This window comes from Styela clava, chromosome 4 (genome assembly GCF_964204865.1).
Source record: "Styela clava chromosome 4, kaStyClav1.hap1.2, whole genome shotgun sequence".
In the NCBI taxonomy this organism is placed as follows: Eukaryota; Metazoa; Chordata; class Ascidiacea; order Stolidobranchia; family Styelidae; genus Styela; species Styela clava.
In genome coordinates this window covers 12,656,333-12,674,458 of record NC_135253.1, presented here as the reverse complement: position 1 = coordinate 12,674,458, position 18,126 = coordinate 12,656,333, and positions in this window count along the sequence as shown.

Here is an 18,126-nt window from a genome sequence, read left to right as displayed (position 1 = left end):
TTATTTTTGATTGACACTCGAATACCCTTGCTTAACCACGGTTTTTTCTTAATTTTCAGGTCTTTTCTAGATAGCATTTTCATAGGGGCATGTTTGTCAATAAGATTTTTGATTTTGAAGATAAAATCATCACATAATGCATCAAAGTTTTCCCTATTGGGTACTATTGTAGAAGACCAGCTGGTGAAGATTGAATCAGCATCCTCTCAGAAATTAGCTCCCTTGGCGAGTAAGGTGTTCAACCTCTGTTTTTGGCATTTAAAACTAGTTTCTCATCGCTTAGTTTAATTAAGATTGAAACAATAATGTATTGTTAAGCATAAATGCTAATGCATAAGAAGTTCTGAATGTGAGGGGATCAAGCCATGATCGTACCGGTACGTCAGGATGCTTTGAAGAAATGATTCTAGAGTAGGTATTTACCACTTCATTTCGTTTATCGACTGTTTGATAAAATATTTAGTCAAAGCATGATGATACCCAGTCACACTTTTGTATAAACCAAATACAAATCGCCAATTTGTACATTCACCAAAAGAGTGATAGTCTACTACCGGTACCAGATAAACGTAGAATCCCAATAATGGCTCAGTTTTTTTTTTTATTATCAATTTCACATTATTATGCAACAAAACACTGTTGTATGTTGAACCTTACTAAACTGTCTGGTGATATTATCCTGATATTTTTTTTATGTCAGTCTATCAATTTAATTTGTACACTTCGTTTTCCAGTGCACTCTGCTATTAACAACACAGTCCAGCTGTTATCGATCAACTAATGGAGATTCGTGACAACACATTTCTGCATTTATTGGCATGAATGAATTACATATGATAAAATGTTAAAAATAAATAAAAACTGATTTGAATAACTGCGTGAAGTATTGTTGTTTCGGGCTGTGGGTAGAAGTTTGCATGGATTCCAACATAATTTTAAGGCAGAAACGATCCTTCGACTTAGAGGTCTACTTTTAGTTCCATGGAGAGATATCAGAAAAGGTTACTTGCGAAAATTTTATCCATAGTTTTCTGCTTCAAGACAGATCCATCTCTATGAAATCTGCTGTAACCACCAACTACGCATGCCATACGTTACTGTAGTGTTTGCGCATATACCGGTACAGTCAGTTAGTTTAAATATACCGAAAATATAATAAAAAGACTAGTTATAGGATCAGATAAGCAGAGTAAACACACATGAATTATAAAATCTAGATCATTTGAGACAAAAAATGGCCTGGTAATGGTATGCGCTTTTTCACTAGAAAATATATTGCAGCAAAAAGTCCGGCACAGAACTCGAGTACGTCTTGACCTCGATTAGTTGAGTTTACTGCAATTTCTCATAATGCAATGGTTTTATTTAAAGATATTGGTATTGATTTAAATCACAAAAGCTTCCTCCAAATGCGCCGCCCAATAGAACTAGCACCAGGTTCAAAATGAGTACACAGAATGCTATAATTGCCTTTGACCTAATGCAAAGTTTCGCCGACGAGTTCTCATCACTACGTCATCAATCAATCAATTTCAATTTGCGTTCGATTTCGGCAGGGTCGACTTTTAAAAATACGAGTGTCGCAAACGAAGTCCATTTTATGCAAACGGTAAACGCCAAAAATCGTAGTAAATTATATAGAATCAAATTTGCTACAAAAATGTTTGCGTGATAACCCACCTTTAACGTGTATTGGACGTTTCCCCGACCTGTGACCCCGGGAAAATTATTTCTATATCTTACCATTATAATATTTCTCATGTTTATTTTGTTGTATAGGTAGGTAGGTATGTATAGATACAATTATTTTTTACTTAACATGTGTATTGAATTAATATAAATATAGTCAGACAACAATTTCTGTAAGCTTCCGCGGACATGCTGTAAATATATATAATAATACATTTCATGAATTAGGTGCGTTCCGGTTGTTTCGATTTTTCTAGCTCATCACTGAGTATAGCCCATGAGAATATAAGCTATCGTTGTACAAAAGTTAATTATTATTTTTTAAGCATGCGACTGTAAGTTTCGTTACCGACATTCTTAAGTTAGAAATCGCATTTTCCCTTTCTCTTTTGTACTCTTGTGACACTTGATTATCTGGAATAAGGGGATTTTTGTCCGGGAAATGTGTTTTACCTGGAATCGCTTTCACTAGCAGCTTTTGTAAACAGCTGACGGAGATATCTAAATGCTTAGCAGAAAACGAAAGCTATAATGCTGACACATTCACTTGATATTTGATTCTTTTCCATGAAAACGTTGTTTTTCGAATTTAGGCACAGAATTGATAAAAAGATTACCTTGTGTTTAAGTCATTTATTTATTAGGCAACAAATTTGGCTTTGTTGTATTGCTTGGTGTATCTAAGTCAAAATCAATTTATTAGACTTTATAGAGAGCAATTAAACCTCCATTTTGACCTGAGCACAGTAAATGTTTCCAGAGATGAATTCGTAGCTGTACTGATTTAGAAGTTGATTCGGAAAATTTTGAAATTAAAGATTTGGACTGACTGAGTTATATTGAAAAGAGATATTTAACCGTTTACTATCATCCTGCAATTCCCACGTGTACGTGATATGTAACGTACTAGAAAAATAACTATAATAAACCGGTATGTAATATCACAATTATTTCTATAGCTTTAGAAGAAAGTATTACGATATATCTAATATTCGAGTCTACATACAATCTTATCGTCTCCCAACTTGCAGTTCTATATGTTTAAGCAGATATTCAGTGATGTTTTTAGGTAATATCACGAAGAATACTAGTACATAGTTCCATATCTCCTTCTAAATCTTTTACTACGGTTAAAAATTCAAACGAAAAAGAGTTTCATCCGTGTCACATAGCTGACATGTTGTGAGGTTTTCTGTGGACGACTGCCAAACAGTCGGTTTCATTTTCAATACACTGAAATCCATGGTACTTTTCATTCTGACGTATGGAAAAATGCCTACGTAGGTATTTGCGGATTGTATTATTGAAAAATAAACTAAAAATTGAGTATGACTTCATTCGATGAAATTGTAAGTTTATGTGAAATTGACAATTTCGATGCGATAATTAAGGCAAAAAAAATTCTGTTTATCCATAAATGTTGTTCCAAAAAGCGCATCGGTAATCGGATTCTGAAATCAAAGTTAAAGATAATAAGAATTCGTATGAATTGAAAAAATAGAATAAAAAGATTATTAATCAAACTTTCGTTTACTACTCTGACTTCCAAAAGTGTAAGATGTAAAAAAACTTCCCCATTGTTGCCATAAATAAAATAAAATGCTTAATACTCAACTTTTTATTTTACTTTCCGTTACGACTATAGTTTCCTCGTAGAATCGCTTATTTTGAACCAATAATACCTTACTTACAATATGAAAATACCTAAAAAAAAGTTTAAGTAAGAATAAAAATAAAACCACCAACGTCGATATTATCAACGATGTGACTATATACGAGTGAACACTTAATTTAGGGTACGACACCATACGTCAGGAGTGGCCAAACCGCGGCTCTTTTCGCCTTGGTTATTTTAAGGAAAATATAATTGCAAACTACGATTCATCATGTTTCGAATAAACATATTATGATTCATCGTGCATTCTTCTTTTACGTCGAAGATACACCAACGCTTTCAGTCACTTCACCATGTAATCGTCCATCATAATGTCTCAATCAAATTCTTTGTTGACGCGTGTATAACGGCTATCGTAATTGTATCGAAAACGAAGTTCAGCAGAAAACGCGCAGTTTACCATTTGAGTGAAGTAATTGAAATGCAGATAAAACAGGGGTGGGCAAGGTTTTTGGACCAGGGCCAAAACCTTTTCCCACCTAGACTGGTGGGCCATGTAAGTGTGACGTAAAAAGTTACATTTTTTGAACAATATTTACTGTGTTACAATGCAAAAGTGAAAATCAATAAGCCTCATGCCAAAACTAAATTTAATCGCAATCTCAACAAATTCCTCGAGCTATTTTTAGCTAAAACATCAGAATTTGATTTTACTTTGGTTGTGGTAGCATCAGGCGGGTCAGATTAAATCATCCAACGGACCGGATTTGGCCCGCGGGCCGTCGTTTGCCCATGTCAGAGATAAAACATCACAGATTACGTCGTTGATGGCTCATTTAATTCTGGGACAAATTATTTGAAATTCCCTCTAGTCTCAAATGAGGCTGCGACTGAGTTGAAGATGGTCGATCTTTATGAGGAAGACCAACTGAAATGCGCTTTGAAGGAGAGGACTATTGAGTCATGGAAAAATACCCCAATGTCAAACGAGCGGCGCCTAAGATATTACCGATGTTTGGGTCAACATACGTCTGTGAATCTGTGTTTTCTACCTTGGAACACGTGAAATCAAACCATTGATCTGTACTAACTGACACCCATGTGAAGAATTCTTTCATTGGATACAACGACATACAAAATAATAATTTTGAAATTAAAGATTTGGACTGACTGAGTTATATTGAAAAGAGATATTTAACCGTTTACTATCATCCTGCAATTCCCACGTGTACGTGATATGTAACGTACTAGAAAAATAACTATAATAAACCGGTATGTAATATCACAATTATTTCTATAGCTTTAGAAGAAAGTATTACGATATATCTAATATTCGAGTCTACATACAATCTTATCGTCTCCCAACTTGCAGTTCTATATGTTTAAGCAGATATTCAGTGATGTTTTTAGGTAATATCACGAAGAATACTAGTACATAGTTCCATATCTCCTTCTAAATCTTTTACTACGGTTAAAAATTCAAACGAAAAAGAGTTTCTTCCGTGTCACATAGCTGACATGTTGTGAGGTTTTCTGTGGACGACTGCCAAACAGTCGGTTTCATTTTCAATACACTGAAATCCATGGTACTTTTCATTCTGACGTATGGAAAAATGCCTACGTAGGTATTTGCGGATTGTATTATTGAAAAATAAACTAAAAATTGAGTATGACTTCATTCGATGAAATTGTAAGTTTATGTGAAATTGACAATTTCGATGCGATAATTAAGGCAAAAAAAATTCTGTTTATCCATAAATGTTGTTCCAAAAAGCGCATCGGTAATCGGATTCTGAAATCAAAGTTAAAGATAATAAGAATTCGTATGAATTGAAAAAATAGAATAAAAAGATTATTAATCAAACTTTCGTTTACTACTCTGACTTCCAAAAGTGTAAGATGTAAAAAAACTTCCCCATTGTTGCCATAAATAAAATAAAATGCTTAATACTCAACTTTTTATTTTACTTTCCGTTACGACTATAGTTTCCTCGTAGAATCGCTTATTTTGAACCAATAATACCTTACTTACAATATGAAAATACCTAAAAAAAAGTTTAAGTAAGAATAAAAATAAAACCACCAACGTCGATATTATCAACGATGTGACTATATACGAGTGAACACTTAATTTAGGGTACGACACCATACGTCAGGAGTGGCCAAACCGCGGCTCTTTTCGCCTTGGTTATTTTAAGGAAAATATAATTGCAAACTACGATTCATCATGTTTCGAATAAACATATTATGATTCATCGTGCATTCTTCTTTTACGTCGAAGATACACCAACGCTTTCAGTCACTTCACCATGTAATCGTCCATCATAATGTCTCAATCAAATTCTTTGTTGACGCGTGTATAACGGCTATCGTAATTGTATCGAAAACGAAGTTCAGCAGAAAACGCGCAGTTTACCATTTGAGTGAAGTAATTGAAATGCAGATAAAACAGGGGTGGGCAAGGTTTTTGGACCAGGGCCAAAACCTTTTCCCACCTAGACTGGTGGGCCATGTAAGTGTGACGTAAAAAGTTACATTTTTTGAACAATATTTACTGTGTTACAATGCAAAAGTGAAAATCAATAAGCCTCATGCCAAAACTAAATTTAATCGCAATCTCAACAAATTCCTCGAGCTATTTTTAGCTAAAACATCAGAATTTGATTTTACTTTGGTTGTGGTAGCATCAGGCGGGTCAGATTAAATCATCCAACGGACCGGATTTGGCCCGCGGGCCGTCGTTTGCCCATGTCAGAGATAAAACATCACAGATTACGTCGTTGATGGCTCATTTAATTCTGGGACAAATTATTTGAAATTCCCTCTAGTCTCAAATGAGGCTGCGACTGAGTTGAAGATGGTCGATCTTTATGAGGAAGACCAACTGAAATGCGCTTTGAAGGAGAGGACTATTGAGTCATGGAAAAATACCCCAATGTCAAACGAGCGGCGCCTAAGATATTACCGATGTTTGGGTCAACATACGTCTGTGAATCTGTGTTTTCTACCTTGGAACACGTGAAATCAAACCATTGATCTGTACTAACTGACACCCATGTGAAGAATTCTTTCATTGGATACAACGACATACAAACCAAATTAAAAGAGGATTGTTCAATCCAGGGAATGCCACTAAGTATCATGCAGAACAATAAATGGCTTGCAAATTTCTGTCATAATCATGTTGGTTAGCAACTTTACAATAAACTAACATTCTAACAGAGCTGAACAAAGGTATATCCGATGTTCATGTGTTCTTGTTATAATGTGGCTCTTCGCGATAATAAAGTACGGAATGCGGCTCTTGGTCTCTGACTGGTTGTCCACCCTGCCATACACAAATCTAATTTGGATACAGTTATTTCAATTTGAAATGCTATATAACTTGATCTAAGAATGAAGTATTTGTTTGAAAAAATACGTGAGGCGGGTTGAAATTGCGAAATCTATGAATCGTGAAGGAACACTCACCCCTTGATTAGTGCAAAGATGAAAACAGTCATTTGAATTCTAGTATTAAAAGTTTATGCCCTCACGTACTGTTAATATTATATGAAATTACGACCTCAAGAATGGCATGGAAACTCATATAATCAGGGAGCTACGAGCGTGGTATACATTTGTTACGTGATAAACGTGATGTAGTATTTACAAGGAATTGATTGTTGCTATCAACATCATCTTGTTTTTCTTAAATAGCAACATCATTAATGACTTTAGTTTTGTAATACGCAAGCTAAGGCATTGTGCGTCATGCCAACGCAGAACCACTTACCGCAACAATGAGAGATAGAAAAGGCGGAGGCATGTCGTAAATTTTTTTTTGCTCTCTTTACTGCCATCTATTGGAATTATGTAAGAAGATATCCATACTCCATACTTACTCCATACTCCAAAATGACTTTGGGTTGACGGGTTTTCGACTCCGGACCCCCGGTTTTTCAATAACAAAAGTTTTAAAAAGTCCAAGGGTCATAACTAGGCTCAATAAAATAAACTTGTCGGAATCGGAATTCCAGAAAAGGCCAGGAGTCAGAGCCTGATTCCCTAATTGAAACAGTAAAACTAGAACCTTGGTTCTGAAATTGGGTTTAAAATCCAAACCATTCAAAACTTCGACCACGACTCTGAGTGAATACAAACTTGAATATATATCGATCAGGAGTTTGGAGTTCAATCCTTTATTAACCAGAATCAGAAGTAAATTTTCGAATACCTGTAAGACGGCCACAAATAGTCAACTAACGTGATTATAAAGGTGAATGGCGGTGGAAATATTTTAGAGTTTACATGTAGGCTACATAGTTGACAAACGTGAACTGCACAGGACCAGGGTTGCCATATTGGCTTTTTTAACGCCAAATTTGCCATTTTTGGCTTTTTTTCAAACGCGTTTGGCGTCAGAATATCCGTTTGGCTTTTTGGCGTTTTTTTGGCTTTTTTCAAATCTATTCTAGTGTCTATTATTAAAATCATATGAAATACAATATTTAGTGTGTAACAACATAGGTACTTAGCTACTTAACATTAGGATTTCCCTGAGCATTAACATTTAACCATAATAATTGCAGTTTCTGCAGCTGCTCAGACAGATGTTCAAGCAGGGTTGTAAACATTGCCTCGTTTTCATAGTTTTGCCTATTTGTCAGTTTTACATTCTGTTTTCAAGAAATAGTTGTATAACTTAATTTTCATATGCCTGTTACGGTTTATGTGAGCTTTAGTTTAATTCTGCAATTGCAGTAACGATGTGATTAACTACGCTAAAATTACTGAATTAGATATCAGTGGTCCACCTGTGAGCGGCAGGGGGTTAGATAATTTTTTAATAAAATTGATGGTTTATAAATTTTAAAAGTGAAAAAATTTTCAATAGTAAAGCACGATATACTGATGTAGGAAGAATTATTTAAGGTATATCACAAGTTTAAGTAGACACATGTAGGTATATTACATACTGACAGACTGAGGCGGCACCCTGTATTGCAAATATTGAATGGTAAAATGATGCTGTCCGCTTGATATTTATTTTACTTTCTACAGTTCTGGTCTATAAGAACTTGACTTTCTATTCGTGTGCCTCACTGAATGAACTGATGGCTCTACATCATCATCAGTACGTTGCCAAGGGCTTAAACCTGACAAATCATGGGGCTTTTGTACTTAGTAAAATTGTTGGCTTTTTCTGGTTTTTTTTATGTCTTGATTTAGCTTTGTTTGATCGCTGGGGTCTGGCAACCCTGCACAGGACGAACATATTCAATACAAACAAATGCGTTGATTTTAGTAGAGTTTTACCGATTGCTAAATGCTCATATGTGTAGAGTAATTTCCCTACACCCCCAGATCCAAACATCTCCCTATCCCAATCTTTAGGTATGACACCGCGCTTTAATTCCTAACTTATCATTGTGTTTGAGTATCTATGAAATGAAAAGCTGGGGAACGTATACTGTAATGCAGACAATGAACATACATACTTACAATTAGCTGGTTGAGTGCGATACTCCTATTGTCAAGAAAGTGACGATAGAATTTACATATTTTAATCAACTACTGATTAAAATTTTCCCCTTCCAATCCACCGATAAATGATCACCAGGCGCAGAACGTGATGAATAATTCAAAAAAAATATGGAATTAAGATATTAATCGCATAAACTAGGCACCGGCAATGAACCACCTTTTTTCTAATTTTTATATAAGCACTTAGGATCGGTCTTCAATGATCGCAATTTCAGTCGAAAATATTACTATGCGTATCCGCACTGACTGCCCATATAAAGCACACCCAAACAATGTCGATAGCGCTCACGCAAACGGACATCGGTATTGGCTATATCTAATCCCACTTTGTCTATAAACCCAATGTTGACGTTTAGCTTATTGCAAAAAGAAAGTAAATGAGTTCTATCATATTCTAATGGCTATATGATTTGACTCTTCTATCAGCATCTAACCTTTAGAATCCCCCGCATATGCTGCTGTTGATAGGCTACACCTCCTTACAGACTACCTTGTTCGGTGACCGTACATTTGAACCCATGTACATTTGAACCCATGTGTATATCTGCGGGTTCAATCTATATACGGGTGCTAAAACCCATGGGTTAGGGTTAGTATGGGTTCAAATATCCGCAAAACAAAAAAAATTTCAATAGTGCAATAGTATGCAGGTGCAATTGTCGTGGGTTCAAATGTACGGAAACCACCTTGTTCAACTACTTGAACCGTCCATAAATGTACCTTGTTGAATATATCATCCGATATGTGGTCTAATACTACATTGCTTCAAAGTGACTTTCCCATCTCGACGTCCCAAAATGACTGAATAAAGATTTGTAGGGGAATCCGAACCGACGATTTTCTACAATATATTTTCCTTCAATTTTTTACTGTTCACGTGTCACTATATAATGGCCATGGTCGAATGGCAATATTTTTGAGAAGAAATCAGTTTTGTCAAAAATTCTCTATATATATCAAATTTTGTAACATAATATAACTTGTAAGTGAGCATAATCTTCTTATTTTGCCACTTCTTTTTAAATATGCCAATTTACAAATATAAAGTCAAACAATATCGATTTGTGAAATGCATTACAAATAGGGCTTGGCATTTACGAAACATTGGTGTTTCGACATCGAAACAAAATTTTTTCTTTGAAACTAAATCAAAACGAAACACAAGTTCCTACAGGTTTGTCAGTAACAATAAAACATGTCACTATGATTCCACATTGAATTTAATGCACAATACTATACATTTCCGAAGATTAAATTCACATAAAAGGGATCTAATTCAAAAGCAGGAAAATTATATTGCAAAGCAACTCATGCAAGTTGCCTAAACATTGAGATGACTAAACATTGACCAAATAGCACGAGCACGACGGATTTACCTCGACATAAAGTTTCAAACTATTGTTCGTTTTCAAGTCGTTTTAAATTATAAAAGCTTGCTCCAGAATAACCCAGTTTAAACTTTATAGACCTGAGACTGTTTAAAATTATTCGGATATTCGCATCGGGAATATTTTCGACAAAGGTGATGATGTTGACATATTTTGGACACAAAATGTACATATGGATCGTTTTGTTATTTGTGTTGTTGTTGTTCCTTGTTCTTTTATGAAAAAAGTCACTCTTCCTTTTAACTAATGGACCAAATATTTTGAAATTGCTAGTGGTTAAAGATTGTATTTTTCCCTATTAGGCTATTAGGTCCACTATTGTTTATTTTCAAAACTGTCTGTGGGCTGTATGTGATTCATTTTTCACTTCGAAATTTTGTGTGATGACCTCTTCAAAATAAATAAAAATTAATTGTAGCGGCACTATCGAAAGTGCTACTCGAAAGTCGGCCTTCGTCCAGTTTGATCCTACAGTTTATACAATTATTTATACTTAGTGGCTATAAGAAGTTCCGCTAATATCGTTTTACCGCCACTCTCAGATCATGTACAGTGTATGCCCAATGCAACCATTAGCCTTCAGCTTTATATTTAATTTATCTACAACTATATGTTTCAATATATCTCTCCGCAAAGGAGGTTTTTTCGGCAATTATGTCTCCCCCTCCTGCTTTAATTATTTTTGTGACGTCACAATTTTGTATAATATTGTCAAGTCATTATGTCATCAAGTTATATATATATTGGTATGGCGCTACGTATTGTTCAACTTTTCGCAAGCTTTTATTGAGTTTTTCATAATTCAGTTGCATCCCGACAAACGATAAGTTCCATACTTGATTAATACTTATTTCCTACATTTAACGATATAATTTGAATATAAAGTGTATAATCCAAGCAAGCCCTATTGCTTTCGGAGCTGCTCGAAAATTGAATAAAAACGACGAATTCGCGGCTATAACTTTACAAGCAGCTGTTTTCTTTGTATATATGGATGGCATCACGTGGATTATATGCAAATTCTCCCAGATATATATCATAAATTGCGTGAATCGTCGTCATTTTCTTTTTTTAACATTTGTTGCCACAAATTACTTGTCTATAATGAAATGAATGTAATATTACTTTGTAATGAAATCATAATTCAGTAAAAATCCTGAAAAACGTAAATGACATAGCAAACTTAATTTCAAAATTAATTTATTTAGAGATTATGTATATCTTATAACTTTATCTTCTTTCTTAAAATAATGAGTTTTTTTAATCGGGTGAAAATAATGAAAGAAATATTATATACGATTAATTTCATCCAAAAGATGAAATATATAGCGGGAATAATTTATCTACAAATACGATAACGACCACTAAGATGAAGTTTAATGTCTTTTTTTCAATCGCATCGCATTGTTTTCTGATTTTCATAGTTTTTGTTTCATGCGCGTCATATTCATTAGTTACTAACGTCAATGACGTAGAGTTATGACGCCAAGAATTCATATAATTATACTTATTGAAAGGTCCAAAATAATTTTTAAAAATTAATCGAAATATTTGTTAGCGCTGGTAAAAGTTTTGATATCCGATTCCATGGCGACTTTTAACTGGCCGAAATTGAAATTGTTGGCATATGCAAGGATGCCGAAAAAACAACATCAAATGTTTCGACTCTTCCTAATTATAATAGTGACGTCATTAGTTAATTTTTCGTTGCCAATGGAGACAAAATTTCGATGACGACAAAAATCGAAAAAAGGCATAAGAATGTTTTGTGTCGAATATTGGTTGATCTATCTTTGGCAACATAAGTTCTGGAAATATTTTCACCCTTTGTTTATTATAATCGATTTTTTCACGTTGGACGCGGTCATGTGTCATCGGTGGGGCACGAGTTAATCTCTCTCGTTTCTTATTCTCTCGTTTCCCCTCCTCTTTTTAATCGACTTGGGCAATTGCGCAGCAAAATTTATGTTTAATCAATTGCGCGGCGGAAGAAGACATTGATTCTCCCAATAAGAAAAATAGACCGAAGCCGCATTCAAATTCTTATCAGGTATTCATCCCCGGCCTCGTATTCGCGGGCTCGCGTAAAACCGTCATAATATACGTTTTTGGAACTCGATCGATGGCGTGCGTCGTGACGTGTCATTTTGTGGGTGTGCACGCAATGTCAATTCTAAACATTCTTGCGCACTTACGCACTCATTCAATCACAAAAAAAAATGTAAATAAGAATTGGACTAAACTCACGGTAAGTTGAAGCATTATTATAAATTTTAATACAATCACAGTTTTTATGAGTGAATTCTATTGATCATAAACAATTAAGGAAGGAGGGGTGAAACTTGGGGTGAAATACTGTTTTTGAAGCTGAATATTAGGCAAATGTTGTAAGTTATTTTGACCGATTGTTGCCACTCGAAATCCAATAATAGATATTATTGCGTCGAAATCCTTTCTTATATTTTCTTTATTATATTTTAACTCTTTCTTTTCGTTAGAATTCAATTCAAAATTGATTTCCAATCCCTCAATCCACTCCATAGGAATTGTTTTGGTTGTTTCTCTGGAAATATAGAAATTCGAATAACATACGTCTGCATTCATTTTTGGATTCCTAGACTCTGAGGGACTCGACCCTATTATACCCCATGTTTGCCTCTAGACTTGTTGAACACCAAATGGATCAATGGGTCGTGTTATCAAACTTGATTTTTTTTACAATTATTGAACCAATTGATTTCATTTTTTCAGTTTTGAATATGAAAAAATTCCATAGTAAGATATTTTTTTTTTAATTTTGTGTCCTACGTGACCGATATTCAACCCAAAATTTTGCTGTTTCATTTTAATATTTCGCTATAGTTTTGCCAATAATTGGACTGTGTCTACTCTTTATGTTCTATTGTTTTATACTATATGAAACTTTGTGAAACTTACTTTATTACGTGTTTATGTAATATATATTACGGTTCAGATTAATAAACTTATTGAATTAAGCATTTACGTTGTTGAATTTTTTTCATTCTTTACTTTCAGTGAATCGCTACCATAAATAATGTGAATTTGCAACAGATTTGTGCATCTGTATCCGAAGGATATCTTGGTCTCGGTCAGCTTGGATTTACTGACAATACAATATTGCATATGTGAATTGTGAGGCATTTTTTGACCACGCAATGCGATTTCTGACGTCCCAAAGTCAAAGGTCAATCAATATGAATTAAAGTTATCCGGGACCTAATTTTTCACAATCGAAACTTTGCAATTTGGCAGTCAGGGTCAGTCAGTCAGTCTTTTTATAAACGAGTAATCTAAAGGCGGGGTCAATTTTTCAGTCAACCCGATTTTCAAATGGTCAGAAGTCGTACAGAACTAACTACGAATTTTTCCAGGTCCAGTATCGAAGAGAATTCGTGTGCAATCCTTTGAAATCGTTTGACTTGATTATTTACTAATCAGAGGTCTCAATACCAGAGGTCTGATGGTCAAATAAGGACGTGTAAAATACCCGAGGGCCGCAATTCATAATGAGAAGTCAATCAATAAGGAAACGTTACAGAAACACAATAAAATATAAATACTAGTAGGCTAACAATTCAGGCTACAGTCATTATTTGTTCTGGCTAATTAGCTGGCAGCGTTTTTCATTGACTATGGCTTTGAAATTGAGATTCAACATGTCAGCAGACACCAAACTTCGAGTTGCTTGCAGATGTTCATCAGTGAGACGTGACACAGTCTCCTTTCGTCTGCGATTTTTATTTTTTTCGAAGCAGAAGGCAGTTATGTTCAATTTAGCTTTTTAAAATATATTCATTTAAAAGTGGGTTAGTCTACGCCTCGGCAATCAATTTTATCGTTATGACCAATCCCACTAACACCCTCCCGACGCTTGTTAGCGCTGGTATAAGTTTTGATATCGTACATATCATATAACTGCTATATTACTTTACTTCGATAAATTAGTTGGATACATCAATAAAACTCATTTTGTATATAATTGAGACACATGAATATCTCTGTTTTGGGTTACACGGACAATTTTTCAATAATTTACTCTATCGATTTTAGCCTCCTTGTTCTGCAAAAATATGCAATTAGCTTCTATATATGCGCTCTTCCTAACTCTTCTATTTACTTTGGAAACTTTCAATATCGTGCAAAATAACGTTTGTCATCTAATTTTCAGTATCCACACCAGAACTATTTGTTTTATGTAATGGCGCTCCAGAAGTATGTGTACCAATATGGAGGCAACTAGTTTTGTTCGCCCACTTTACATCAAGTTGTGTAAAGGAACTGAAGCCTATGGGCAGGGGGTATATTCACTTGGCTAACACAGACTGGTAACAGAACTAAAATAAGAGAAATCGGAACAAAATTTTGGCCTAACCCTAACCTGGTACACATACTACGGGAGTATCCAATGTAATAACTTCAAGTTTCGCTACAGAACGTTTGGAGTTTATTAAAGATTGAGAATACATTGTACTGAACAGTATCACGAAATCATTATTTTACAATAAAATAGCTGTCATGAAATCCAATTTAGCCGTAACCACCTTTCTAACTTTTTTTTCTCTTCAAGAAAATGTTATTTCAATCTTTTTTTGTTTTCATCATTTTTATGAATAAAAAATAATATAAATGACACAGCATTATTTTAAAATCATGATTCGGGATATTTTACTTAGTCACTCACAACTCTTGAACTTCCCACGTCCCCGTTTATTTCGCCGTTTTGAATTCTCCCTTTATGATAGACATCACTATCACGTACTAGAAACAAATCTTGGTATAAAGGAGCATGTACCACAGACGAAAAACTGTATCTGAATGCCATAGTTTCACATTAACATGGGCCTAAAATCTACCCATCGCCAATGTTTCATGACTGACAATGTTGTTGAATATTGAGCGGATAAGTTTTCTACTTTGGAATTTATCTTCATCAATCAGAGAATATCTTTGCTTTATTTGAATATATTATCGTTAGTATATTTTTTTTACAATTTACTTAAATGACGTATTGCTGACTTAAATTCTAAACACTTTTCAAGATGGTTATGTTCATATTACTTGGTGTTTAACCTGTGCAGCTGTAATGTATGCGCTACCCAAAACATTTTCATCTTTGTTTATACTTATTTTTTTGAATTTTTTTTTATCTCCTTTTCAATTCTTTATCTGTTTGTTCTTCGAGCAGACATCAACATATTCGAGTCCATAGTTTAGTTTTATACGTATCAAGTTATACATAAGAGCTTTCGGCGCTCCAGAAGTGTTCGTACCAATATGGAGGTAACTAATTTTGTTCGCCTATTTTACATCAAGTTCTGTAAAGGGACTGAAACCTATGGGCATATTCACTTGGCTAACACAGACGGTCCCCGAACTCGTAATAGAACTAAAACTAAAATAAGGTAAATCTGAATAAAATTATAGCCTAATCATAACGTGGTACACATACTACGGGAGTAGGCCTACCGATTTTTTTCTGTGGAAGGGTGATCTGTTAAAATGGCGACGGCCTGTTGTCCGTTTACCTTTGCAGGTCGGCTATGGGAATAGCTAACAAAATAATCGCTACGGAATCTAACCTGCGACGGCAAAGTCTTAGTTCAGCAATACTCTTCACTACACATCTACACATGTACTACGTATCTACACATGGCAAAAAGAGGTGTGATTATTGGCACAAAACGTCAATAATTGAAAAAAAATATGCCTATGCCAGGGACGAACCACAGACAAATATTATATCTATCAATACATTAAAATTATCAAACTTGTGACTTTCTTGCTACAAATGGTACCGCATGTAACCCAAATGGTACAGACCTAAGTAGGATGTGGAGTTACATGCAAATATGAATAGATGGGGACAACTTCGTTATGTATTTCGGCGCGCGGCAATTTCGAATCAACAAATTCAAGTCAATACACGTCATGTACACCAGAAGTGAGCCCGTAAGCTAAGCTCAAATCAAACTTAGGATGGGATCATTTATCTTGATAAATAAACACGGGATAAAGGTTGGAGTGAGATTGAACAGCGTGTCTTATTTATAGAATTGCAATCGAAGATCATAGTGATTGTCACTTTGAACTGATCGCCGACTCTATTACCAACTAAACCTGTGTTCAATCCACAATCAGAATCCAAAATTCGTCAACCAAAATCTATGCATTTCAGTATTTGAATAGGCCATCTGTCGGATCCTTGTATTTATTCTACATCGATATTAGTTTAACTGGCTTTCTGCTAAAAGTATTTTAAAATAAGTACCGTAAGGAAATCACCTCACTTTTTGAAACGTGTAAAAATATGTAAAATTTTATATAGTTTTGAGCTAAAATGGTTTTCGGTTCAATTGTTGTCCGCCTTCATCTTTTTCTTTATCTTGTTTTTATGTCGCACATTTTTACTGACGATACTGTAATGAATTTTATTATGCCATTATTTGACTGAGATATGTAGGCTCTTGTTATTGAGCGTTATGCGTTATTTGAGCATATATTTTCCTTCCCTTTACACTCCTTGGATATAACAATCAAATAAAAAGAGTTGGTTGACTATTATTCAATGGCAATGCTAGCGGAATCGCCTGTGATAAAACGACTATCCACCAGCGACCCCTTACGGATATTTGTAATTTTAGACTGTCAAAACTTTCAGTCTATTTAATTGGAATTTTATGCTCAACCGTGGAGCGCGCGGCACATTTAAACTACTGAGTTTAAAATTTGGTGATGCTCTTTATGTGAAAATAAGCACAATCAGCTACATTATAATTATATAGAAATGCGTTTTATTTTGAGAAGAGCCATTATACATATCTTAACGATTATAAGCGCCGACAAACGGTTTCGTGATTGGAAAACTTGTCACGAATTGTTTTAACAAATTGCCGTAGAAAGGCAAAGTATATTTTGAGCATTGCAAAATAGATTACAATGTGAAACTTCAATATGAACTGGAAACCTGCGCTTAGATATGCTAACATATTAAAGGAGACGCGGCAACACACATCAAAGACGTTATTTTCAAATCCAGGGTTATTAAACTTAAATCGCTGTGTAGTTACGTGTACCTAAACAGTTATATATCCTATGTTGCAATAATATTTATTACTTTTCTGATATTTTGAAATATCAGTGACTGAATCTTAAACTTTTAAGACCCGTTATTGATACAGATTTTACACATTGCGATAAGTAATATTGATATGTTGACTTTTTGTGCATTCGCAGCCTGTTTATTTTAAGCTCACTCACAATGGACATGGGATTCATGAAATCTCTATACATTTTACATGATAGGGATGCAGCATGAATTTTCTGCCTGTTATATGTTATTGACCGCAGATCGTAAAAGTTGAATAGTGCAGATCACCCGAGCGGATTATTTCGAGTGAATACATAATCTGGTGAATGGAGCTTGCTGATTATACGTCTGACGTTACTGATCGTTGACGACTTGATGCTCAATAAATCGCGTCAAAACATTGCGTGATTAAGACGTTCGACTGCGTCAACGTTTACGCAAAGCAAAAGTTTTTTTGTTGGTGCTACGCGTGTGTTGAATATTTTATCGATGAATTTGGCATTTTGGCATATTATTCACACACATGTAATCCTTTACAAATTCGTAAGACGTTGTAGAAAATATGCATATATTGTATATTATGTATATTTGGTAAATTGTAGTGCGAAAATATCCATAGGTTTTACGTGTGATTTGCTGTTGTCGGTTGTTGTCAATAGTGTTGATTTCAACTGATCGCCACTAAAATTGTCAAATTCTACGCAGATAATGGTGTTTTCCGAAAAAGGTTATCAACGAGTAAGGAGAAAATACACGATGATAGTTTGAGTTCACCCTGTTTTATAAACGCCAATTTTAGG